This window comes from Strix uralensis, chromosome 1, assembly GCF_047716275.1.
Source record: "Strix uralensis isolate ZFMK-TIS-50842 chromosome 1, bStrUra1, whole genome shotgun sequence".
Taxonomy (NCBI): domain Eukaryota; kingdom Metazoa; phylum Chordata; class Aves; order Strigiformes; family Strigidae; genus Strix; species Strix uralensis.
The window spans coordinates 117504580-117529876 of NC_133972.1; the positions used below are offsets into that span (position 1 = coordinate 117504580).

At 38.1% G+C, this 25297-nt stretch overlaps 1 protein-coding gene across 1 annotated transcript in view; it reads left to right on the plus strand.

The window, feature by feature from the left end:
* The window catches only part of PIEZO2 (piezo type mechanosensitive ion channel component 2), a 316185-nt gene that overhangs the window by 30628 nt on the left and 260260 nt on the right, over nucleotides 1–25297 (plus strand). The window lies entirely within an intron of this gene.

Consider the following 25297-nt stretch of genomic DNA (forward strand, 5'->3'; position numbering starts at 1 on the left):
AAGTAGCTGGGAAAATACGAAGAACGACTTGGTTAGACTAATTTGGCCTGACAGTGAGGGCGTGATGAGCAAGGGGACTAGAATTAAGACCTAGTGATGGGAAAGAGGATGGCAATTTTTTTTTGTTAGGCACTTTGGTGTTAAGAAACAATTATTTTTTGTGGGGTAAAAACCTGAAAGATAGTGAACAAGAGGAGGTGAGGAGGTGATGAAGAGCCCTGGGAGACTAGAAGGTGTTGTAGTAGGGAGTGGAGAAGGAGCACTGGGTGATGTGGTAGGAAGCAGAGGGGGCGTGGATAAGGAGCCTAGGGTGAGAAAGCTTTGGCTTGGGAGGATTATGGCCTTAGCCAGCCTGCAGCTCATGCAGAAAAGGGGTAGCGCAGGCTTAATTCTGATGGCTTTGAATTTCTGAGTGCTTGACTTTACAGCCTTAATGTTCATCTACAGGCTAACTCAGACTATACAAAGTAGCTTTTTGTTGTTGTTTTTCTATCTTCTGAAGGGATTAGTTCAATGGGAGTTGGAAAATGTTTGAATTTGACAAATCAGTCATCAGAAATTTAAAGCATTCACATTCCCAGAAGTCTCTACTCGTGGAGATTAGGCCACAGAGATGCATTAGATCCCACACTAGCTCACTTACTATCAGAAATGTCTCTTACTACCTTGTGCTGTATAGCTCCATAGGGCAGTATCTCACTAAAACCATTATGACTAATAGGAGTAGCATCTTTTGGGTAGCACTGATAGCATCAGGGAATCTTGTTTTGCTGTAAACAGACAACTTTTAAAGAGTTGAACTAATGCTTTATGGGGTCATGTTTTTCTCTATGAGGTGAGAATACTTGCGAAAAAATTTCTTCATGACATATCTTATTTTGTTCAATGTTCTACCAATTTTCTTTTTGTCTTAGCAAAATTAACATGATGGATTCAGATTGTATTAAGCATGAATTTTCTGGGTTTGTTTTGTTTGGGTGTTTTGGTTTTTTTTTTTTTTTTTTTGCGTTTGCCATCTCTAATTTTCAGAACAGATCTCATCTTGGGGAATATGAAGAATTAGATTTGTCAGATTAGGTTGTAGTAAATATCTTTCAATTACCTAGCTTATGTTTTTGCAAGCTGTAATAGAAACAATTGTCTGTTTCACTGCAACTCTCCCTCAGAAATAGTCCTTAATAATTTGTCTCAGCTGTACTGATCATTGTGTGAAATAAATTACCTTGCATACATCCCTACTTCAGAGACAAAGGCAAGTAAATTATAGTCAGTGTTAAGATTCTTTTAATTTCTCCCAGTCAAAATACGTTTTATTCTCATAACGTCATATCACCTGTGTGATAATGTTTTCTTTGAAACAGGATAGTCCTGGAAAGTTTCCTGTCAAGATGGCTATGATATGGAAAGGGGTCTGGAGATCTTCATATTCTTTCTCAGGGTCTTATCTTACCTCTCACTTCCAAATATGGCTAAATTTTGGTGGTACAGGATTCAATTAAATTAATTTGTACTGTTTTCTGTATTCTTGCGAATTCTGTTTCACATTAGCTTGCTTGTGGATGATGGTCAACATTCTTGGTATTTCCTGTCTTGCTTATAATCAGCCTTTTAAGCTGTTTGTGAAGCAAATTAGAAGTCTTGTAAATAAGTACATAATAGGTAGTATTTCATTTTCATAATATCCTAATCACACATTTTTTCCTGCCTAATACTCCACAGTAATATTCTGGAATAAAATTTGTAGTGTCTGTTCAAGTCTTTCTTTTAGCCATGTTGAACTCTGGATAAACAGAGGAAAAAATTATTGTAATTATATAATAGGAAAAGGAGGAAGGAAATCTGTAATAATTTATTGATATTTTGTATATATTTATTTTGAGTATTAGAATGATTGAGAACTGATGTATTTTATTTGAGGAGATAAGTTAAATTGTTGTCAACTTCCAAAGACATGAACAAAACTCCCTTGTGTTTTTCTGTTAAAAATACCTTTAAAAAATTCTTGCTTTTGTGTAGAGAGTTATTAAATCCGTGTTCTCCTTGTACAACATTTTAAAATTTGTTGCTTGCTCATTGTTAGCCAGCTGACTTGTGGCTTGTTGCCAGAATTTTCATTTAGCTGAAAGCCAATAAAGCCCATTTCTTGAACAGTTAATGGGAAGGGGCCAGGCAGGACTAGTGTGCTCCTGAAAGATGCCAGTGGTTTCCCAGTGACAGAAAAGCAACCATGGTGGACTGTGCCTATGTCCCAAGGTTGCCGAGCTTCTGCAGGTTCATTATTTCTTACTGTCAGTTCTATTGCATAGCTCCAGCCGTGGAGCTGCCCTTGAGAGATGTGTAAGCTAATGAGCCACAGGTTGGCTATTACTAACCTTTTGTGTGGAAAATGGGTAGTGAAGGAGGTTACAAGCAAAACTGAGAATGATTGTGGTTCATGAGCTGAAATCATAGTTGTATGAAGTAGAGGGTAGTGGTTTTCCTTGTTTATTTGGTTGGTTGTTTTATTTCTGAAATCTCAACCAAAATTTGAATTCAGTAATCGTGGCTTCTCTGTGACTTTGCTTTACGATGATGTAGAGAAAGGATTAAGTGCAGGGATAGTGGAGGATGCTGTGGAACTGATGAATGAAAAGGTAAAGCTGAAAAGTTGCCTACAAGAGAAGTCAGATTCATAGATAGGACACTTCCATGAGAATTTGCACGTGACACTGGTTGAAGACCTGTCACTCAGTGGTTTAAAAAGTAGTAATAAAGGAAAACTTTATAGAGATATGAGGAAGTAGAAAATGCAGGAAATACACTATAATAATAATAATAATGATGGAGACTAATGTTAAGGCATGCATCTGACAGTGTACTTACAACTTGTATTTTCATTAAAAAAGCTATGAAGCTATACTAATCATTAGGTTTTAATACTGCTTCTGCCAAAGACAAAATGTGGTATTAAATTCTAATAAGCAGCTACAGATTCTTGTTTATTTTAATGTCCGCAGATGGATCCAGATATTGATCTAAAGACAAACTCATTAGTATTTCTCCCTAACCAGCATATTTCTATTCAGTAAACCAAATCCCAGATGAGTATTGATGCATATATTCATTGCACTAATACAAATTAGAGATGAGCCCAAACAGAGACTGTATCTGAGAAATATGTGTCTATGCACAGTGGTGTTTGGGGACTGGAACTTGTGATTTGCTGTATCTTTCCAATGGCTTAAACTGAAATCCAGGATTTCAGAGTCCTTATGCTCACGTTGAAGGGTTTGCTCTAATTCTAACCTAGAATTCTAATGAAATAAATATTTTATTTTTTTTTTTAAATATCTAGTCTCAAGGGGAGTTGAAATTTGCAGCCTGTCAGGAAGCAGGACTGTTGTTTGCATGCAAGGCGGAGTGAGGAGGTGATATTTTCTTTTAGGAGAGCATCACTACAGAGTTCATGCAGATTTTAAGGCAATAATAGCTATTGCTTAGTTCTAAAATAATTTAAATGTTCTACATTGAGTTGGAATTCTGTGTCCCTTTTTCTTTTGTTTCTTTCTTTTCTTCTTTCTTTCCTTTTGGGACCAAACTAGAAGAAAGAGGAGATGATTGTGTAATATGTATGACTTCATGCTACTTGGTAGTTTTCCATTGAGATTTCACGCCCTGCAGGGATTAACCTGTCATTATGTGACATCGTACATTCCTTACTATGAATTAGTGTAACTTGCTATATCTTTGCTTTTTTAGTTAATCACAGAATCAGAAGTCAGAGATAGAGAAGCCCTGTTGGATCACCCTAGCAAATACAAAGTTTTTTCCTCAGCTGAGCTGGTTGGGAAATTTTCTAAAAGAAATTTCTTCTTCATTGGGGGCTGCCAATTAGTTGCCAATTAGTTAAGACAGATACTACTTCCACTACATGACATTCATTTCTGTGAGCTTCTAATAAAGATCAGGGACCTGAACAAACCTGAAAGCAAACCTGCTTTTCAGTTAGCTTACCAGTCTACCACTAACATGTGAGTTGAGCAACCGTATTTTGAAGCCTACTCTGGGTAAAGGACCTTTGTGTTCTTTACTCACCTTTAGTTTCTCACTCCTCTTCAGTCTGGACATTGATTTGGGTGATAATGGCTAATCCTGATGCCCAAGTTGCACTTCCAAGCTTGATTTAGTTTTGAGGCTTTTTATAGCATTTGGTTTTGTTTGACAGTAGACCTTCTTTTCTTCACTCCTGTAGATTCTATACAAAATGGAAAGTCATACGTTGCCACAGAATTTCTGCTTATCTGCTCAAATGTAATTTCTAGATTCCTGAACAGTGGTAAGTCCATCAGTAACGCACCTTGTATTGATTTTGGTGGTGGGGTTACTGATGAAGAGAAAAAAAAATGTACTATTTCTTCAATTCAGATATGGTCAGTTCACTTAGTAATCTGGTGCGTAATGCGCTCCCTTTTCCTGCTTGGTGTGCTCTGCCCTTCAGATATCTTTTTTATAGAATCTTCCGCTTTGCCTTAGTCAAACAATTAATCTCTCTTAATCTTGACAGAGACAGTTAACTTCACTCCCCAATAATATACTCTGTGAACTACCTCCAGTGTTTTGTTAGTATTTTAGCAGGTCCAAAACTAAATGGTTATATCCAGACTCAATGGCACAAGAGATATATACACAGGGCTATTGGAGTCTCTTTAACTGAATGCCAACTTACATAAAGCATGATTTAAATGTAAATAATATGATGGCAAAGATTACACAGACCATGTCACAAGTTTTTATTGTGTAGTAGTGATGAATAAACAGTATAAATATCTCAATTCTTGTGGGGTTTTTTTGGGTTTGGGATTTTTGGAATGCTTATAAAGGTTTATGTTCTGGCACTGAGATCATGACACTTGCTTGATATTTCTATGAAGAGAAAACCGGTGGTTTGAGGTCACTATTTTTCTGGAGAACAAACTGACAGGAATAATAACTGCTATTGCCTTGAAACTACAGTAGTTTGTATAAGAATGAGGTAGAACAAGATGATTACCAATAGAGATAACTTGTTTGCTGCCCAAAATCTGTAGTGTTAAATGTGTAATCCTGTTACAGTGATTAGACCTTTTGCAAGGTGGGGGGAGGAAGCCAACCTACTTATCATCAACAGGTAGAGTTGAAAGGATAAAGTCAGCCATCAGTCTTAACATGCGAAGTGACAACTTTGGATCTCCAGATATTGAGATAACCAACATTTACCATAGGTATAAGATATGCTTGAAAGATTGTATAATTTCAGCTACTCTTAATTATTGATTCAGCCTGATTGCTATTTACATGAGACATCCAGGCATATTGTCAGACTACTTAAATGTATTGATGCAAGGGTATGGCTGGTTTAGTCTGGGGTGTATGCAAGCACATGTACATGTATCAGTATAATATTTTTATCTTTTATTAGAGGGATATTCTTTGTGTTTTATTTCTTTGGGTTTTGCTGCTGATTGTGTTTCAAGAACAAATAAGAAAAAAAAGGGTTCCAGGAATAGCTTAAGCGCAGCACGCAAAATTGATTTCTGCTTATTATAACCTTGATGCTCTGCATCTGAACATCACTCTCCCCCCTCCAAAAACACACCCTAAATTTTTGTTTTAGTTTCCTCATAGTTGTATGCTTCTCCAAAGTCCCCTGAGATACATCAGCATTACAAACTCTGGGCTTCTTGAATCTTCCTTCACCTATATGGATGCATACTGTAAAACTACCCACTCTTGCCAGTGCATATTTACACCTAGCTGGGTTTGCATGATGATGTTTGTGGTGGGCTGTTTTGTGCCCCAATGCCTGAGGGCAGAATCTGCTTTGGGCATGGAGGAGAGAAACGTGCACTTCTCATCTGTATCCAAAAGAGTAAAAATAGAACTAGAGAAGTGTTGCTTTCTGGTGACCAGATTCTTAACATGGATGACTTTGAGTGTTTATAGAGAAATGGATCAAATGAAAACATGTCAAGAAATACTTAAAGCATCTTTTAAAATACCTTGTCTCTGTTAGTATTCCAAAGAACAATCTTTGTCCTTTTGTTGTTGTTACTAAGTGGATTAATAATAGGGACAAACAGGCTAGTTCAAGAACACCAAAATCATGGCAGGGTTGTAGTGCTAACTGAATGCTTTGTTTTTCTTGTTTTGGTGCTATACTCTTAGCAGACCTGATGCTTCATATTGAAATAATCCTGGGCTAGAGTTTTACTCTTTCTCCATTTGCACTAGCAGATGGTCTTAACTTTCAGATGGACAGATCTGAATTCAAGAAATGTGGTTGAATCTGTTTAAATCTGTATAAACCTAACAAAAAGAGAAGAATTTGACTTTTTGTTGTACTTTGGTGAATGGAAGTTTGCCCAGGTTAACGGCTTTAGGATTTGGCTCAATGTTTATTTTAAATCCTTGTTTCCCAGACATAAACTGTTCTAATAGAAGCATCCAGATATTTGAGAATATGCTGCAATTGTATTTTTGAGCACTCTGGATGTGCTTTGATTAAAAAGAAATAGCAGATGTTTGAACCATGAAGTATACTTTTCCTGAGGCAAACCTTTCCCATGTTGCAGTAGCACTGTATGCCTACCTGGTGGACAGGTTTTGTATTGTTTTGAGGGGGATTTTTGTATTTCCTTCCCACCTCATCTGAGTCTGAATACAGCGATAAAACAGAGATACAGGCTGTGTCTTTCTGCCCTATTCTGAAGCTAAATTTGGTAATCAAAAAATGTAGGATTGGAAGGGGTCAAGAAAAACTCTTTTGATACTGAACTAAGGGAAAACTGACTTAAAACTACAGATGTATTTTCATTATTGTGTCTGAGATGATATGCCATTTTTAGTACCATGTGTAGCTTCTACAGTCTTGGTTGTGGTTTTTTTTTCAGTGAAATAAGAAGTACAGGTGACTGAGATGGAATGTTTAGGTACCATTAGCGCCCAAGTTTTACCAAGGTTAAGGATTTCTTTGATTCCAGCATTTTTGATCTTGAAAGAAGCATTGATTTAGAGCTCAACTGTTAATTCTTGGCCTATCATTTTTTTTAAAATAAGCATAGAAATGCAAAAAACCTTTTAGATGTTGAATTTGGAGGGAAGTGATGTTTCCTCACTCACAGCATCTGAAGCTAATTTGAAATCTACTGATTCTGCTGCCTGCAAATAAACTGAAAGTCTGATTCAACATCTGGGCAGGGTATTATTTTTGGAAATCCCGTGGACCGCCGAAAAAAAAATGGAGTGGAGGACCCACTTTTCTTTACTCGTCTGCACAGGGTTGTTGGAGGAGAATGGAAGCTTTCTTCTGAAATGTCAGATTTATTATGCAGAGATTGCACAAAAAAAGGGTGGGGGTCAGATTCAGATTGCCAACTTTTCCTAACCACAAAACAGGATATGCTCCCCTCTCCCCACTCCAGGACTCCATGTAATAATCAAACCATTCATACTTGTTTCAATCAGCATTTTAATACTTGCCTTTTTTTAAGCTCTTCAAATATTTCTTAGCTAAAAGCTGATAAATGGCTTTTGGCTTAGCGGGTTGACATTCATCTTCAGGAAAATGATTGCATCTTTGGCAGGAGAGATGAGCTAAATTAACAAAAATGTATAAATTGAATTAGGAGTCTGTCTCATGCATAATCACAAATATGTTGTGTGCTTTTCTGAATCTGGAGTTGAAACTGTAACTTTGTATGAGCAAGCACACCAGCCACTTCTCTATCTGTGTTGTATATCAATATCAACAGAGGCAGCTTTGTTAGGCTGTACAATGCAGGATGCAGTTCACAAAGCACTTCAGAGATTAGAAGTATTCTTATCAAGCTCAATTCAAATTGTCTTCCAGACACAAAAATAACATTTCTTCTTCTTTGGGATATGTTGGGCTACAGCTGCCATTTTTGAATGAAACCATTCAGTATTTGGCTCCTTCTAGAATTGCTTTTATATTCCATGCACTTTTGGCTAAAAGAAACAAGTTTACCAGTTGATTGTCTGCTGACTGAGAGTGTGAGAGCATGGCATGCACACTTTTTTCTTGCCATGCCAATAAACGGAGCTGAACTAAAAATCTGTTTGCTTTATAAAAATTATACACACAAACCAGTATTCCCAGACATTTTGAGATGGTCATATTTTAGATCTAGTATTGTTGGTTCAGGGTCACTTAGCATAGTGCAAAAATATTTCTAAAGGACAGGTTTCTAGTTGGTTGTTCCTGTTTTCAAAAATAGTTTGGTATGAAGGATTTTGAGCCACTGTGGTTGATCAGGTTACAGTGGTTTATGAACAAGCAATGTATTTTGTCTAATGCACAAGCAAGATGATCTACTAGACTGTGGATACTGTTAAAGTTTATGAATTCATCTGCCCTTACTGGAACAGTCCTGGCAAAGAGGACAGAAACACCTGAGTAAGGAGTGCAGGATCAGGGTATTACTGTGTTCGTTTGGATGAGCTCCTTGGGGTTCCTGTTGTTTTCTTGTAGTTAGGTAAGCCTAGCATCAGATTTTGTGTGATTAACCAGTAAAGGCAGCTTCATTGCTGAAGGCAGATCATTGTACAATGTTTGTTGGAATTTTATCCTTTAAATTTGAACTGTGATTTTCTGGGATTGCTGTGAATTTGAGGGAAGAGAGTAAGATGAAGTGAAGGGAAAGAGAGACTTCAATGACTCTGCTAATTTAGAGGAAGAAGAAAAGCACCTAATGGTTTGGAATAAAGTATGAATTTACTTCTGCTATCTCTGTAAAACCTGATGTTCCCTTAAGGGTTGATATATTAGTCTAGTGATACCAACACTTCAAATTTGAACCAACCTGTTGGCTTAAAATGCAAGACCACCACGAAAGCAAACACCGTTTTCTCAAATGGGTATCATCTTGTGCTTTGAGTGCCAAAATTTGGTGAGTTTGATCATAAATGCAGAAATAAGCATAGGTTTTAGACAAGATATGATTGAGAATTCTGAGACATTAATATTAGATTTATGGTTTTCTGAAATGCAGTCTACTATTAAACACGTTCTCTCAGATATTTTTCTATTTGGATGAAAGTATCTGTGACTAAAGGGCCATCCCCTCTTAAGATCCTGTGTAAGACTGCTAATGAATGCATTTGGAGGCAGATGAGGAGCATTAAATCTGTCATCTTGGAGGGTGAAAATACTGTTGTCATCCTGTGCTGGGGCTGCATCCCTAGACTGCTGCTTGTCCATTTACCACTGCCATTAACTTAAAGGCATGGCACATGTATTTGGCACATGCATTTCTTCCTGAAAGGTGTTCAGATGCTGCAGCGATTGGCATGGTGTAAGAACACAAACGTAGTTAGAACTAGTGACTCACTCCATGATGTTTTCAAGCAGAAGATGATGCAAATAGTAAGGGGAAAACAACTGGAAAAATGGTGCAAATATGTCTGGGAGAGTCATTTTCCACTTCAGGATTCCCCGTTGCTTTGTGTGATTAAAAAAAGATTGATTCCAGAGTAAACTCTTGCTTGAATGTACATCTGTCACTACTTTGGAAGAAAGGCAAGGATACCTTTTTGTGGAGAGGTTGTGCTCTTGGAACTACAGTTCTAGGTTTGGGAACTTGGGGTCACTTTGCCACAGGGCTGTCCTGTAAACATGGTAAAGTCAAGTAATTTTTTTGGTTTGGTTTCTCATTTGTACAAATGAGGTAAGGTTATTTCCCTTTTTTTCTGCTTTAAATAGTCTTGTTTACTGACGTTTTCTGCTCTTTAATGTGCTTGGGTTACCACAACAAGGTACTAATCTTGGTTGGATTTTTTTACTGGAAAGATTTCCATGTACTTTTTCTGTTCCATGGGCTTTTATAAAGATAACTCTGCATGTGTCTGGTTGATAATTATAATAAAATACTTTTCTCTAGAATATTTCTGAGAAGTGTTTGGATTTTCCACATTTTACCTTCTGTCTTTTCATCTTCAAAGTTCCTACTTCTGGGAAATCTGTGTGAAGGTGGGGAGGAAGCAAAAAATAACAAGATATGAAACTAAATGTAAAATGTCTTTTTGATTTTACTATAAATATAGCTGTTGATGCTTTTCCTGAAAACCTCCGAAGTTATATTACATGGCCAATGAATTCACAACTCGTGCCACTGAAAGCTTCTCTCCTCTCCACCTTCTCAGCAGTGATGTGCCATGATGTCCTTATGATGGTGACAAGGTGCCTTATAGAGAGCTACAGATAGTTTATTTCTACATTTTAGGCACATAGTTGCATCATTTTCTCCAGTAGTGACTTTCTCAAGTTCCTGGTCACCCCTTTCCCCCCTTTTTCAGAGTACTCCCTGCTGTGGTTGTGCCAGTGTTGAGCAGTAGAAGCAGCTATGCTGACACAAGTTCAATGATGGCTTGGGAGTCACAGAGGACAACTTGGCAAAAGGATTCCTTTAGCTTTGCTGCCGAAGAAAACACATGTCCCTAAATATGAAGACATAGGCTAACATACTCCATTGCTTTGTATATGCATCAAGTATTTTGCCTTCAGAAAACAGTGCTGCTGATTCCATGCCAGCAGAACCATTTTAGCTGTTAAATAATCTTGTGGCAGCTGCTGCGGAGGAGAAATGTTGGTGCCAAGAGCACCATGTACCGTGCTGCTTGGGATTTGCTCAGTGTGGAGGCAGTGGGATCTGGGAGCTAACGCCTTCACAGATGGCTTTTGGCTGGGCTGCAGCAAAGGGCTGTTTTAAAGGCTGGTAAAGTTCAGCAGGCCCAGAGATGGGGCAATGACTCCACAACTGTCAAGTCCAAGTTGGGTACAAATTTGTCTTGTGCTACTGATGGCAAAGCAAGCCTGTGTAGCTGAAGGCTGGGTATTCACCCTTCGATTGTATGACATCAAGATAGTGGCTGACAGTCACAGCTGCTCTGCTTCTTCTCTTTAAGTTGGAGACTTAATGGAAATTTTTCCAGTGGACTGTGGCTAGACGCTGTACCTGTCCTAATAAGCCCTCAGTCAGTGATAAATGGGATTGTAAAGGGAAGAAGTCTGAGACTGAATGCTAAACTTGGTATCACACTCTCCATCAGTCTCTCCCTTTTTTTCTTGTCTTGAATGGTTCCTCTACATGGGTTATCTCTGGAATTCACTTTCAGAGTGTTCATCGCTAGTATCTAGTAGTTTGGGTTTTTCAGACATTGGGAAGATGTCTTTCCTCAGGTATATAAGATACTAATTTCATTTCAGCTTAACTGTTGGAAGTGAAAATATCCTCACACCTCAGAGTCACAGAATCATCTAGGTTGGAAGAGACCTTGAAGATCATCCAGTCCAACCATCAATCCAACATTAACAGTTCCCAACTACACCATATCCCTCAGCGTTATGTCGACTCTACTCTTAAACACCTCCAGGGATGGGGACTCCACCACCTCCCTGGGCAGCCCATTCCAACGCCTAACAACCCGTTCTGTAAAGAAATGCTTCCTAATGTGTGGCGCAACTTGAGGCCATTACCTCTTGTTCTATCGCTCATTACTTGGTTAAAGAGACTCATCCCCAGTTCTCTGCAACCTCCTTTCAGGTAGCTGTAGAGGGCGATGAGGTCTCCCCTCAAGCCTCCTCTTCTCCAGACTAAACAACCCCACTTCCCTCAGCCGCTCCTCATACGACATGTGCTCCAGACCCTTCACCAGCTTCGTTGCCCTTCTCTGGACACGCTCGAGTAATTCAATGTCCTTTTTGTGGTGAGGGGCCCAAAACTGAACACAGTAATCGAGGTGCGGCCTCACCAGTGCCGAGTACAGGGGTAAGATCACTTCCCTGTCCCTGCTGGCCACGCTATTGCTGATGCAAGCCAGGATACCATTGGCCTTCTTGGCCACCTGGGCACACTGCTGGCTCATGTTCAGCTGGCTGTCGATCAACACCCCCAGGTCCCTCTCTGACTGGCAGCTCTCCAGCCACTCCTCCCCAAGTCTGTGTCACTGCTGGGGGTTGTTGTGGCCGAAGTGCAGCACCCAGCATTTGGCCTTACTGAAGCTCATACAGTTGGCCTTAGCCCATTGCTCCAGCCTGTCCAGGTCTCTCTGCAGAGCCTCCCTACCCTCGACAGATCAACACTCCTACCCAACTTGGTGTCATCTGCAAATTTACTGAAGGTGCACTCTATCCCCTTGTCTAGGTCATCAATAAAGATGTTAAACAGGAGTGGCCCCAAAACCGAGCCCTGGGGGACACCACTCGTGACCGGCCGCCAACTGGATTTAACTCCATTCACCACCACTCTTTGGGTCTGGCCATCCAGCCAGTTTCTTACCCAGCAAAGCATGTGCCCATCCAGGCCATGAGCAGCCTGTTTCTCCAGGACAATGCTGTGGGACACGGTGTCAAAGGCCTTACTGAAGTCAAGGTAAACAACATCCACAGCCTTTCCCTCATCCAATAAGCAGGTCGTCCTGTCGTATAAGGAGATCAGGTTTGTCAAGCAGGACCTGCCTTTCATAAAGCCATGCTGACTGGGCCTGACCATCTGGTTGTCCCGCACGTGTTGCGTGATGGTACTCAAGATGAGCTGCTGCATCAGCTTCCCGGGCACCGAAGTCAAGCTGACAGGCCTGTAATTTCCCGGATCATCCTTCCGACCCTTCTTATAGATGGGCGTCACATTGGCCAATTTCCAATCTGTCAGGACCTCCCCGGTCAGCCAGGACTGCTGGTAAATGATGGAAAGCGGCTTGGTGAGCACCCCAGCCAGCTCCTTCAGCACCCTCAGGTGTATCCCATCCAGTCCCATAGACTCGTGTATGTCTGTGTGATGCAGTAGGTCACTGACTGTCTCCTCCTGGATTGCAGGGGGGGTCGTTCTCCCAGTCTCTGTCTTCTGGCTGAGGAGGTTGGATTCCCTCAATGCAACTGGTCTTGTTATTAAAGACCGAGGCAAGGAAGGATTAAGGACCTCAGCCTTTTCCTCATCACTTGTTACCATGTTTCGTCCTGCGTCTAGCAGGGGATGGAGGCTCTCTCTGGTCTTTCTTTTGCTGCTCACATACTTATAGAAACATTTCTTGTTGTCCTTGATTGCTGAAGCCAGATTAATTTCCAGACCTCCTTTTCTTATAGCTCAACACAAGACCTTTTTCCTGATATGGTAGCTATTATATAGACAGTGTGGAAACTGATGCGTGTGCTTCCAAACTACTAGAGAATTTTTTCCAATTTTTTTACAGGTATGAAGATACAAACTGAAAATGTGTTTTTAGCAGTCATTTTAAAATCCTTACCTTAGAGCATTTACTGGGGAATGAAGTCAGGTAGATTTTTCCAGTTTTCCTAGAATTGTTCCAAAACTGGAGTGTTGAGCATCTTCTGAACTGGTAGAACTCTAGGGACAGTGATGGCATACTCTTGTAATAAAAAGCAGTATTTTTATGAGTAGACTATGATGCCCTAAACAAAGGATAAATGCTTGTAGTCATGCTGGCAATCTCTTCCTCATTCTGAAATCACACTAACTGCAGCTTGCTTTAATGTATGTAAGTAGCAGGGTCCTAACTAATTTCTGCTAGCAGTTGGTATGATGGTGAGCTATGTGAATTTTGTGGCTGGTATGCGTTTATTCTGATCAAAGGGCTGAGAAGGCGGGTTGGTTTTTTCTGTTTGTTTGTTTTTAAAGGGTGTATTTTCTTGTAGCTATAATGAAATAATGTGGAAGTTTTAGATTCAGAAAAATTTAGTTCTCAAAATTCTTCAGTGGCAAAAAGCAAGAAAATTATGTGGGAACACTGAATATTCAAAATTAACTATAATACCCATTTGAGGTGCTTTATGAGTGGATAGTTAATTGCAGGGGGGAGGGAATCTCATACGAATGGATAAAGCAGGAAGTTCATATTTCAGACATTAATTTCCCCTTTTCAAACTGAAAAATAGTTTTCATTTTTCTTGGTTTAAAAAACCCCACAATTAATGTTATTTCCATCAATCCTTTTTGGAATTATTATTACTACTACTTGTAGGAAGAACTTTCTCTTGCCTGTGTGGCAAATAAACTTTCCTCTTTTGACCTGGTAACACATTAGCAGAACAGCATTACTGAGTTAGGTATCTCTCAAGCTGATAGGTGGCTGCTGTTTTTCTTTCTGCAGCTTCATCTTTCCACTTTACACCATGTGGTAAAGGATGAAGTTAGTTGTTTTTCTAGTGTGACAAATAAGAATACTCCTGACAAACTGACTGGCTATTGTACATTGATCTAGCAGTTAATGAAGAGAATTCTCTGTGTTTGAACAAAACCCAACATTTTACTTATTCTGGCACATTTCTTTTCTGGAGCTACAAACTTCATCCAAGACTAATTCTGGTCAGTTTACTCAGAAAGACCACTTTGAAACCCATGGTTTGTGTTCTCAATTGGGATAAATTTTTTTCAGTTTACTGACAAAAATAACTTCTTGACCAGATAAAAATTTATACTAATGGAAGTGCTCATAAATAAAAGTTATAAGGATTATGTAAGTTTTTACTGCTGTTATCTTCACTATATATAGAACCCTTGTCAGTAAGGGATCATTGGCTTCCCTGCAGAGGTTGTGAAGAAAACCACATTTTTTTTTACTTGAAAGACAGCTTGGTGTTTGTATCTTTCCTAAATTTTCAGGATATGTTTAAATCAAATTTAATGTGCCCTTCACTTAGTTTTAATCCTCCAGGATGTATACTTTGGCTCTTTCTCAAGAAACAGATCTTCTGAGATTCTCAGTGGACTCATTTCTTCAAATTTGAGTACTTGCCCAATTAAAGAGATGTTGTGTTTTTTGGTTTGTTTGGGTTTTGTTTGGGGTTTGGTTTTTTTTTTTTTTTACATGAGAAAATGACACTATTACATTTTGAGAATGAAGATTCACGTTGCGACCCTTAACTTTACCTGTACCTTCATGTGTTCAGAACATGCCTAATGATGAGAAGTTTTTATTATCTCTGTCTTTCACTGCAACAAACAATTCTTTACCTTGTGACTGGCTATGTTGAGAGCTCTACAAGTTATGTAGTGGTGAACTCAGAATGGTGGGATGCGACTGCTTTACTTTATACACTGATGGGATACCTCGTAATAATCATCGGGTATCTTCAGGACAGTGGCTTGACTCCAAAGAAATACGTAGTCAGACTTTATATTGAGCCTAGATATAAACAGATTAGAATTACTAACTGCGTGGGAAGTTTTCTTCAAGTTAAACTTCTTAACTTCCCACATTCAAATATTCTTGGACAAGAACACAATGGTTTGTTATATAAACATGAAAGAGGTATTAAATCATTCTGCATTTCCAGTCTTGCTCTTAAAATTTGGCTGGAAGCTTATCAAAGGTCTAGGGGAGTTTCTGCAAATCATATTCCACGGAAAGAAAACATTGCTACAGATGCTGTGTAATAGAAAATGACTACGTAGAAGAAGGCCTTCCACAAGTACCAGAGATTTGGCAACCTGAACTGAGTACAATAGATTGCAACACTTCGGGGGCAGAGAAAGTGTCTTTAATGATGTGTGTAGAAATAGATGCAGTGTTAACATACATGCCTTGTGCTTTTTGGGGAATGTTTCTACTCAGACAAAGTGCACAATGAAGATGTTTTCCCTTTTCTTAAATGACTATATGCAGTCTGTCTTTCTGCTTGAAAACTGGACAAGGCCATGGTCCTGTTTCAATGGTAGGACTTCTGATAGAAGTTTTTCACTCACTGCTAGGTAAGCATTGCATTTGAAACCCATAGCAAAATGCAACTGTCCCAGAAGGACTCTGTCTTGCAGAGACTATGGTCATGTGCACATGAAATTTCACTGGGACTCAGGTTTAACTTCTTCAGAATAAGTAATCTCAGTGATGAAACCAGATTTGCAGTTATAAAGTCTCCCAATGTCTCCCTGGGTTCTGTGATTCTTTGGGTTCTCCAGGATCGTTTCCTGGTTCCTAATTATAAGAAATAGTTTGCAAGGCAATTCATGGCATTTCTGTAGTAGATCAAAACTTCTTCACAATAAAGAAAAATTACTTAGCATATTTTAGGGAGAGAAAGATATGCAAAATTCTTTTTCAAACAAGAAGTGATTTCTTATTTTGTACAAGAAACATTAGTTTGTAATAGTGACATTACAAGTATGAGGGGCTTGCATCTGCTTTACACAATGGACAGATATCCTGGAGATAACTATTTTTAAAATTCTGTTTCCTTTGGTAAACACTGCGGCTTTGTAGCACTGTCTGAAGTACTCCTTCATCACCCAGATTTACAGCTTGCAGTTACAACCCTCTGAGCCGTTTTTTCAGTGATGGACCAAGAAAGGAAGTTTATCTATCCTTTCCTCTACTGGGATAAATAATGGCACAGTTTTAAACACTGCATTCATATTTGTAACTTCACTAATGACACTCATATTTCTTAGTGTTAACACCTCTCTGATGTTTAGTCATGTTTATATTCCTCAGAGGCATTTGTCTGGGTTAGTTTTTTTGCTGTGTCCTTCATCTGACTCAGGCGTTTTTAGAACTGGTGTCAGTGTAAGAAACAGCTGGCAAAAAAAATTACTTCGTTCTTTCTGCATCTTATGTCAATTGATTTATGGTGATTTATGTGTTTTAAAAGACGATGAGTGTGGATGGCTGTTGGGGATTGGTAACATATGCTGAAATTTTCACCACTAGTTGCTGGAAGCGTTTGACTGAGTTCCTGGTGACTGATAGCTTCTTAGCAGCTGTAAATGAAGGTCTTGGTCCCTTTCTGCTTGTGGAGATCTCTCTGTCACACAACTGTCTCCACATCTGTCCCTGGTTGATGTTGTGTTTAGCTCTGTGACGTTTGGTCATCATCTGTGTTCTGCGTTTGCTGTTATTTTTAGTTTGAGTCTGCCAAGGTTATGCAACTGTAACAGCACAAGCGGACTGCTGTGTCCGGATGTCCAGGGGCAAGGAACATGCTTTTCTCATCCCATGAAAATGAATGAGAAGCGGAGTGATTTCTTTAGCTCCCAGTTACTTTCCTAGAGAGAGGAGCTTGAAGACAGAAGAGCTATTGCTGGAGCAGGGATGAGAATGTGGACAGTCTCCCTTCCACAGGCAGTCACCTCGGTGAAGGAATATGACGTTGTCTTCCTCTTCCCAGACCAGTGAATGAATATATGTGTACACATAATGCAAAATGTTGTGATTTTAGTGAAATGAGCTCATGAAGTTGAGTGCTCACTATTTCAGTGGTTGACGTACTGTCCTGATCATAAAGCCCGAGGACAACATAGATCCCAGATTTGCCATCTATTTTTGTTATGTGAAAAAAGGGAGACTTTGCCAACTGAATTTCTTTTTTTTGGGGGGGACAGAGGTTAGAACCACTGTTTTTGGGTGGAGCTTACTTTGGCATGTGTTAATTGTATGAGGTGAGTGAGGGGAGGGGAAAGAGTGTGCCTGCAGTGAAACTTAAATCACTGTGAGAGAAGAGACCGGAATGGAAAGGTACATACTTAAAGAAGTGTCAAAAAATCATAAATCAAACCACTCAACCAAAAAAAAACCACCAACCTTGTCTCAAATTGGTTGAGTAAGAGATTAGCAACATAATGTAGAAATGTCAAAACCTTAAGGCAATCTAAGAGACAGTAGAAAGTCTTAATTTAGTTCCAGTCTGCCACTGAGCTTGAAATAGGTTATAATGTTAAGTAGATCTTTCTAATGAGAAAAATTACTGATGAGGATGTCCAATTATGTTTTTTACTTTGAAAATACTTGTGTATGTAGTCATGTCAATAAAGCATATTAACATCAGATTTACTTGTGAGAGTAGATACTCCTTTAAAATACATTATTTTGAGTAAGGTGATGATTGTGGTATGCTCACACCTGAGGTCTTTTCTTTATTTTCCTCATATTAGAGACAGCTGGGGAGCATAGCTCCTGTCGCTAGAGCTGAAAGAAAGAGGTGAACAAGGTGTTTTGTCTTCTCCCTCTGCACTTGATTCCCAGACGATATTTGCCACAAAGTTAAAATCAGTTCCAGATGGTTTCTGATGGAGAGAAAGCTTACTGAAACTGCTGCTCTGAGAAAGTGAGGAAAGGTAAAAAAAGTCAAAACAAAAAAATCCCCCCAACCTTTTGAAAAGTGTTCACTGTCCAGTAATCATCTCTACTGATAAGCAGTGACCAGTGAAAAAATGTGACTGTAGAAGTGCTGACATGAACCAAATGCATAGTATTTATCAGTTTATCAAAGCATTCGTGTTTTTTTCAAAAAGAAGAAGTTTTCTGTCTGGGTGTAGCACATACTAGCTACATGATGCTGCACAAAGCAGCACCATGTTGAAATGTTGGCTCAGGAGCAGGGTGAGGAGTGGTATATGCTAGCATGGCATTATCAGCAGAGCTGTTTAATGTGGAAGGAGTTTTAGCTGATGCAGGAGGTAACTTGTCCTGAGCTGATATAGTTCTGTGTGGTTCTGCACTGCACACTGTAGGCTATAACCATTAATTTGCTCTAAAAGGATAAGATTACATGCATTTCACTTAACTGTCTTGCACAGCAGTGTATAATTCCAATCTCATCTGTCATGAACATTGTTTAAGTGGAATTACTCAGAAGTAGTGAGAGCAAAACTGTGCCAGGACTTAAGCCCTTCTTGTGAATTTCAGTAAGAAAAAATAAAGTTTACAGGTAGCTAAAGTTCACTGGGTGTAATGCCTATCAGATACTTGTCATTATTAGAGGGACATTTTTGGTAACTTTTAGAGTTTTGTTCTTAAAATAGGTTGTTTACAGCATATCTAATTTTACAATGAGTGGCAATTGTTTCCTTGCTATTGTAAAGAATCTTGGAGGAAAAATTTCTGAAACAAATTTTGTATTTCTGAAACAGAAATTTGAAATGTGAAGAAGTGTTAGAAGATATAAAAATTAGTAATTACTCCTATAAAAGTAATACAGCTTTCCTTTCTTCATAAACTGGCAGCACACATTTCCTGTCACAACAAAGTTAACTTTTAATCTACTTGTCTTACTATTTTTACTGCATTTGGTCAGTCACAGCTACGTTGGGTAAAAGCAGGAAGTCCACAGAGACTTAGTAACATTTGCACTTGTGTGTCTAAGCTGAAAAGGAGATGTGAGGTTTGCTCCCCCTTGTACCTGAACAGTTGTTGGCTCAAAACATTATAGACAAGAGGAGAGTAACTACTTCATCATCTTTCTGAGAGATTATGTTGTATCATATACTGTATTGTTTTGTCCAGCTGATAGTGTGAATGAGCTTAAGTTTTTACTACGTTAGTTCATAAATAATGTTCATCAGACAGCAGAGCAAGCAGTGAACAGCCTTGTGGGTTTTCGTTTCGATGTGAGGTTAGGTGGGCTTTCTCCTCAAGCACACTCTTGCCCTCAGGGGCAAAGGCACCAGGAACTGTAAGGAAATACTGGAGGACAGTTTGCTGATACTTTATTTGAAGGCATGTGTGTGTTTTGGTTAAAGAATGCTGCATGCATGAACCCTTAGAAAAAGGAGGAAAATTCTGTTTTCATTTCTTCTTACATTTGCTGGTTGATATTAAAAGAGAGTATTACTAGAAATTAAAAAGTTTTAAACATAAAAGCTTTATACAGATACAAATATCAGTAAACCAGACATTTCGCAGCAGTCCTGACCTTTACTCTCTGTGTCATGTTGGAAATACTTGTCTGCCTGGCTAACGGGAGGTGGGTTTTTTTGGTTTAATGTGTGTTTTAACTCCTTTTCCTTGAAAAATCATTTATTCTCAGTAGTTCTTATTCTGTAAATTTGAAATCACCTCACCTAACATTTATATTTATTCCTTACTGACTTCTTGTATAGTCCATATAGTCCACTTTACCATGGTTTAAAATCTTGTTCAAAACTTCTGAATTGTTGCTTTGTCAGCAAGGAGAGCTGTGTTTATGTTTATATCTGTGGTTTGCCTTGGCATATAGGAATCTGTATACATAAGGAGACACTGCAGTGGCTTACGTTTTTGCATCTCATCAGCTGGTTGCACTGGACAATGAAAAGAAAAGTCTTCCAGAGCTTTTGCAATGCAGTGCCACTACAAGGCAATATTTTTAAGTTAGAGGTGAAGTGTGTATTTTTTAGGGGGGATATTCCCCTGTGGGTGGGTTAGTTCCTGCTCTGTCACCAATTCTGTAATGCCTTTGCCTATATGGGCGGGTAACTGAATTTAGTGCTAATGCTTTTAGAAACACCACTCATAGTTTCTCATGGACTTTGATCTTATCAACTGACTTTCTAGAGCAAATCTAGTCTCCTGAAGGGTGTGTCCATATGGCCTAATGCAGGACATACTTGCCTTATGCAGCTTTTGGTGTCCAATAAGATGATTAGGGGTAAAAAAAAAAATTAACAAATCCCCCAATTTTGAGTATTCTAAAGAATATGGGAACTGGCTGATAAATGTCTTACTGGAGGGCAGCGCAAGTGGGAAGGCCTAATAATCATGTCATTGGGACAGTGCCTTATTGGTAAGAGGAATCTTAACTGTATATCCTTCCGGAAGAGTTGACCATTCATTGTGCACATTCATGAACGGTCTTGTAGAGCACCCTGGCTTGGAGGAGGAGATGTATTTGCTTCAGCAGTTGTTTAACTGCTTAGACTGGCCTTCTGTACCTAAAGCTTTCATCTTGGGTGTGTCCCAGTGTCTCGTTCCCATGTTATACCTAGTAGCAAAGGCTGTCTTCTGTAGCCTGTTTTAGCCATCCAAATTAGGTGTTTGAGTGTTTTCAGAATTCTGAGGCTGTAACTAGTAGAAAATTTGATATTAACCATGGGGTAACCATGAAAAAATTATAGCATTAGAGAGAGGAATCTGGTACTGAGTTCTCCTAGCTTTAAGACCTGGACACTTGGCCTCCTGGAGACCAAGTAGTTTCACAGATCAATTGGCTACTGATTCCCTTTCCCTTTTGTTTTTTGGTCCCTTGCTTTCAGAGGTTTATTTCTGATCAGCAGTTATAAGAATGTGTGAACAGCATCAGCACTGTCTTGCAGCCAACAACCCTTGCCTGCTTAGGGTTAGACATTTTTTCAGCTGTACTTTTTCCAAAGAATATTTTCATAGAATGTATTTTTTGTCACTGGAAAAATAAGCATGCATGTTAACCCAAATTTTAGTCTATAGGTAGCAATCTTGAAGAATATCCTTGCATAGCTTTCTTAATAATCTTGCAGCTGTAAAGCTGTTAAAACAGGATGTAAACACTATGCAATATCCTGCTGAAGATAGAAGACACATGACTTCACCGTAGTTGGCTGAATCAATTCCTTCTCATGCTGTTGCACACATTAGCATGAACACATTAGTCCGGAGAGGGTAACGCTAAGAATGATGTATAATATTCTCAAATCTACAGGAGAAATATGTGGAAAAACCTGTTTTTACATAGTTCTTGAACAGAAAAGTGTATAGCCAGCAATACATTATTTGATTAATATTAATGACAGTGTCTTCTTAGTAAAATAAATTCAGAAATAGTGAGTGGATGGCTAATTCTATCTGCATCTGCCCTTCATATTTTCTGTTGTTGTGGCTTTTTACACAATTCTAGCTTACCAATGAGAAGTCAGTAGCCCTATGGTACTATGCCTGCATTCTTAAAGGCTGATTTTTTTGAACAGGTAATTTCCACTTCTGAATTAAATACCTCTTAAAATTTTTGTAGAATAAAACTAAACACATCTTTTATGAGGCTGTTTTTTTCCCCTCTCTTTTCCAAGATCAAGCTCAGTGCAAATTCCTCTATCGCCACCCACTTTGCCCTCCAGTGTTTCTTATTTAACAGGTAAAATACAAATTCTATACAAATTATCCTCTTTAAGTAGAAGAAAGGAAAGAACTGTTGGTATAAATATAAAATAATAACATGTAATAGCTGTTAGAATTCTGATGTTGGAAAAACCCAGTATCTACATGTAAAAACTTCATGGTGAGCCTAAGAAGCAGTAGTAGATTTCTTCAAGTTCAAAAGCATTCCTCTTTAGGTATCATATAATAATGAAAAATAAAATCTAGAAGGACACGGTTACACATTGTCATGTGATTTACAATGTTCTGGTTTTTTAAGATTCCTTTTTAATTTTGTATGGTCCATACTGTAGATATCTAAACAATGAATTAAATTTTTCAACTATTGTAATAAAAACTTGAAAAATTATTTTTTTTCTAATTCTGAATTAAAGATATGTTTCAAACTAAAATAGTTTGAAAAAACATCATCTGTGTTCCTTAACAAGACATAAATTATGGACTGTCTGGGAGTCCATTTTTTTTAATGCATCGTACAGAGCATTTATATACCACAGTCTGGGGCATTTAAGAGTGACTGTCTAATAAAGGTGAAGGAAACATAATTTTGAAAGGTATCTCACTTAAGAGTGTGTCCTTTTCACAGAACTTTAGACAATGACTTTGTGAAATCTCAGTGAAATGCGTGTTTCATTTTTTTTTTAATTTAGAAAAAAGCAATTAGTTTAGAAAAAATAATGAATGTCCTCTTTTAGTGCCAAAATATTGACTGTTTTTATTGACTATGCCAAGAAATACACAACCAGCCCTTAAAATATTAGCAATCTATAAGTTCCCAGGTCTAACGTCAATTCTTAATTTCAAGAAGAGAAGAACTCAGTTCTTGTTCTTAAACCTAACATATTCTGATGCTCTTATCTAATAAAAATTACGTATCATTATGTTAATAACTCTATTTAGCATTGGGGACATTTTTTTAAGGCTTTGTACACAACAATTTGCTCTAGTGATTGTAGCGTAATGGGAAAGATTTTGTGTAATAATAAGATTAATCCTCTTACCTGAGTAGTTTTACCTGTATGAGGTAATCATTACACTCACTTCCTAACAAACCTTGTAAAAATATTTTAAAATGCGTTCATTGCAGGATTTAAGTGTTCATAGCAGATTTCTGTTCTCTATTAGTCCTAGAATGTATCAGCAGAGCAGGCTTTAGAGATTTTTTCTTTGTGTATTTTTTTTTTAAAGATATGTATTACATGTAGTGTGATTAGTGAATTATGAATACATTTACATGGTGGAAGAGAAGAACATCAGTTGTCTGTGACTCTGATTTTTTTATTTGTTTGAACAAATGACTGGATGCCAGAAAGATTAAATATTCTACAGCTATGATTTTTTGCTACAAATAACTTGCATGTCAGTCTTTTGTGAAAATTTTATACATTTGCATGTTACTTTTTCACTATATATTTCTTTCTGACTGCTGTGAGATAAAGATGTATGAAATGATCATAACTTTGTCTTAGATGACATTCTGATCCTGTCTTTAAAGGCAGTATTTTCTTAGCACACTGTGCATTAAAACAGAAATATTTCAAATAATCACTTCTGAATGGAGAAGTCCATCTTATATCTTATAAAGCACTCTTTTTCTTGCCACCCAAGGGAAGGTGCCCTAAAGTACTTCAGCTGATTATAAAAAAGCTCAGTTTGCTTCTAATATATGCTGTATATCAATAGCTCTGTTTTTTATGTCTTTTCACAATTGTGTATTACTGCCATTATTGGACTCTGAACAATAGCAGAACTTCAGAGGTGTAAATCATATTTCTGGAGTTCTGTTACTAGAGGCTGTTGAAAAACGTTGTGAGAAATGTGGTTTAAAAACAAAGACTGAAGAGAAGAAAGTGTATCTGGGCTTTGCATGTATGGTATGTTTACCTATTTAAGCTTTTTGTTTAGTATTCCTTTTAGTCAAACCCATACGTCTGAAACTAAGAAACTGAGGAGTTTCCTGGATAGGAATAAAATTAAGACTTTCAGCTTAGGAAATATTTCTTTTTACCAAATGTCTTCAAAATATTTTTTATATTTCTGCAGGACACTTTGTGTGAGAAAAAAAAAAAAGGGAAGTTTATATGGAGAAGTAATCTCTGTTAATAGTCTAGTTTCTGTAGTTGCGGAGAAAAAAGGCTTTTGAGAACACAGCCTCCTCAGGTCTAGAAATAGAAAGCAGGAAATTTTGAGGTAAATATAGTTCAAGAATAATTCCTCTGAAATTAATTTTGCTAATCGATTAGACAATTTTGAGAAGAGGTAACAAGCCTAAAATGCTAAAATTACATTAATTTTGATAGTGCAAACTGACCAATGTAACCCAAATATCCAGAAATTTCTAGGCCACATGGTTTGCCAAGAAATTAATTTGTGTAGATGCTTTTTCTGTTGATGGAATTCCATTGACCTCAAGTGGGACTTTCAGCTGTGATGGACATCTGCATACAGCTGCCTTTGTAAAAGGAGACCTTTGTGAGTGCCAAAGGGAGTGCAGAGGATGGGCTCATTTGCTCTTTTGGATCATCCTTTGTTGTATCAGTGACAAACTGAAGCTGATTTTATGCCCAGCAACTTGTTCTAGATAGTTTCAAGAATCAGAATTTAGCAATACGTATTTGACAAATAATGTTGCAATACAGTGTAAATATGTAAGTACTGTGCAGCTGCTGTTTTCTAACCTTTTATCTTGCTAAAAATATGTCCAATCATGTCTCTTTGCTCTGGCTCATTAGCTTGTTAAGGCACTAATCTCTTCGGCAAAATGTACTAGACAAATGGAGATAAACACAATATGGAAATAGTGAAATAGTTGCAGTAGGGAATAGTAAAAATGTTGCAACTGAGTTTTGGGTTTTTTAATTTATTAATTCTGAGAAATGTATTGTGGGTGCTCTTGCAACTGCTTAAATAAACGTAGGTTTTCCAGGCAGTGTCTAGCCAAGGTTACTAGTTTGCTGGAGGACGCTGTGATATAAATAGAGGTTCTGAATATCTGACATGGACTTGTTAGCAAAGCATTCATTGACATATGGCTAATAAAGGAGGGTATCTAAAGCACACAGTTGCTGGTTTTTATCTTTGTACTGAGAAAATTGAGTGCTAGGTGCTCTACAGGAAGTGTAGCAAGCTCAATTCTGAAGAAAGAAGAAAATGTGTATCATATTGCAGTGAAATCAAGTAAGCTGTTTAACATGATTAAAAGCTGATTGACACATTCCCTGTAATAACTGGATAATAGTATTATCTGCTAATACTATTATTCTGCTGCCAGAATGACTGAGAACATTGATCCTTCTGCTTGAACTGGAAAAGCCTTCAGTCTTTAGATCATCCTTGAACCACTATCCTACCTTTTTCTGTGAATGCCAAAGAACTTCTTTCCACCCCAAACTGAACTTGCTAAAAGGTTCATTTATGGGTTTGTCCT